At 38.8% G+C, this 2,873-nt stretch overlaps 1 pseudogene; it reads right to left on the reverse strand.

Annotated features, from left to right (window-relative positions):
- Nucleotides 1-1,982: 1,982 nt before the first annotated feature.
- On the reverse strand, nt 1,983-2,375 carry LOC122479450 (annotated as a pseudogene).
- Nucleotides 2,376-2,873: the final 498 nt, after the last annotated feature.

The following is a 2,873-nucleotide window of genomic DNA, read 5'->3' on the forward strand; positions in this document are numbered from 1 at the left end:
ATATAACTTCACTCATATGAGGACTTTAAGATACAAAACAGATGAACATATGGGAAGGGGAGCAAAAATAATTTAAAAAACAGGGAGGGGGACAAAACATAGGAGACTCTTAAATATGGTGAACAGAGGGTTGATGGAGGGGTTATGGGAGGGGAGATAGGCTACATGGGTAAGGGGCATTAGGGAATCTATTCCTGAAATCATTGTTGCACTATATGCTAACTTGGATGTAAATTAAAAAAATAAAATAAAATAAAATGGGTCTTTTGTAGACGGCAAAAAGAGAAAAAAAAAAGAAAAAAAAGAAAATGGTTGGCTTAGGACTGAGGATGGAGAAGGTTGGCCAGAATGAGGAAGAACAGAACACTCTGGGTACTGGGAATGTTCTTTATTTGGATCTTGATTGTGGTTACATGAGGTAACCATATTTGACATTGTTAATTAACCTCACTAAACTGTATACTTCAAATGAGTGCTTTTATTATATGTAAAATGAATATATAATATACATTATATCCTAGGGGCACCTCATTCGTTTAGTTTGTAGAGCATGTGACCCTTGATCTTGGGTCATGAGTTCAACCCCCACGTTGGGCCTAGAGCTTATTTATATATATACATGTGTGTGTATACATACACACACATACACACACATATGTATTATCGTATATAGTACATATGATGCCTCAATATATGATATATAAATAAATTATATATAACAAATAAATAATACATATTAATCCCGATATATAATATATATTTTACCCCAATACATAAGTAAATTATATATATTTATAATATATATCATATTACATATTATACCCCTATGAAGCTGATTTCAAAAGTATATGCTTTACCATGGGTTGTAGAGCTGTACATAATCTAGTTCCTGCCTCTGTCTCTAGCCTCATCTCATACCAGCTCTCCACCTAGCTCATTGTCTTCTCTTCAGCCACAAGGGGTCTCCCTTCTTCAACAAAGCATGACCTTTCCTGTGGCCAGGCTTTTGCACTTGCTGCTGCTTTAACCCAAAGTACTTGCCCCTAGCTCTTTTTATGTCTGGCTCATTCTCATTCTAAAGATCTTCCTTCAAATGTTCCTTCCTCAAAAACCTGTTCTTGCTGGTTTAATATAACCACGCCTTACCCTAACCCACTCCCCTTTTCACTTGGCTTAGTTTTCACAACCTAGTGAAGGTGTTATCTTCCAAATACGACCAGGGACGTTTGAGTGGCTCGGTTGGTTGAACATCAGACTCTTGGTTGCAGCTCGGGTCATGATCCCAGGATCATGGGATCAATTCTCTCTCTCTCTCTCTCTCTCTCTCTGCCCCTCTCCCCTGCTCATACACTGTCTCTAAAAAAGAAACAAACAAAACAGTTTTTGAGATTCTGTTAACAATAATTTTACTTTTTAATTCAAATTAGTATTCCATTGTATAAATATCCCACAATATGTTTATCCATTCACTTTGTTGATAGAAATTTGGGTCATTTCCAGTTGGGTCTACTATGAAAAACACTGCTATAAACATTTGTGTATAAGTATTCCGTGGACATCTTTTTCATTTCTCTTGCAATACTCCCACTCAGAAAAGAAGGATATCTGCAAAGTCTCATGTTACAGCCCACTCTTAATTATTTTATTCTGAACTACCAAGCACTTCAGGTGGGGGAAGACTACTTAGCTTTAAATGGTATCAAACAAATTATAATATTTAGATATGCAAGAGCTATCCCTGATGGAAATGGTGAGAGAAGAGAGAGAAATTCATACATTTAGTACTTCTTTCTAAAAGTATGACCTCACTATTTTATTTGTTGTATGGCAGAATAAACAAGCATTTTAAATACCAGTTTGAAAGGCATATTCTATATGAATATCTACCAAAATATGGATAAATTAGAGTGTATTCATATAATGCACTATTAAACAGGATGTGCACAAGCTAGAGCTACATGCGTCAACATGGATAAGGCTTTTTAAAAAATAGTTCGACTTTTTATTGAACAGGTTACAGAAGAGGCTTGGTCAGAGAAACCAAAGCATATGTCATCATCAGACTCCTCTGATTCTTCTTTCTTTGCTTCCACTTTCTTCTCCTAGGTGGCGGCGGGGCAGCCCTGGTGGAGGGAGCAGGACCTTTGCTGGTGCAGCATCAGCTGCTGGGGCAGGTCGACCAGCCCCTACATTGAGGATGAGGCCCCAGTGTTGATACTGGCCAGGGCCTTTGCAAGCAAGCCTGGCCAGAAAGGTTCAACATTTACACCTGCTGCCTTAATGAGGGCATTGATCTTGGCCTCTGTGACCATCACCTCATAGCCGTGCACGATGAGGGTCAAGTAGGTGCAGGTGAGCTCCGAGAGGGAGGCCATGGTGCGGGTGAGGGCTGAGCAGAATCAAGTGAGTGACTCACCCCAGTGCGTCCTTCGCTTCCCTGGAAGGATCGAGCACCTTAACAGCAGCTGGGGAAAAAGCAACGTAGGTAAATCTTATAGGGAAATCATCTTATATTTTAGGTTCATCATATATTTAGTCATCAATGATATATATGTTGTCTACTTTTCATTAAGGGAGGGAGACATCCATAGGCCCCTAACTAAGGAGTAGCCCTGTACAGTTATGTTATATCATCCCTTCCACTGCACTCCCACACACATATTTTGGACAATAGATATATGTCTGACCCATGAGCAGCCAATCCATAATTAAAACTAATACATACAAATTCCATGCTCAATACAATTAAAACAAACACATGCAATCTGTGCTCAATAAATTCCATGCTCAACATGAATGGAGGTAATAACAAATTCTGTCTTCAGAAGCTTCTCAGGGTAGGTATATCTAAATGGGGCCCTGAACAAGGAAGA

Source organism: Prionailurus bengalensis, chromosome C1 (genome assembly GCF_016509475.1).
Source record: "Prionailurus bengalensis isolate Pbe53 chromosome C1, Fcat_Pben_1.1_paternal_pri, whole genome shotgun sequence".
Classification (NCBI taxonomy): domain Eukaryota; kingdom Metazoa; phylum Chordata; class Mammalia; order Carnivora; family Felidae; genus Prionailurus; species Prionailurus bengalensis.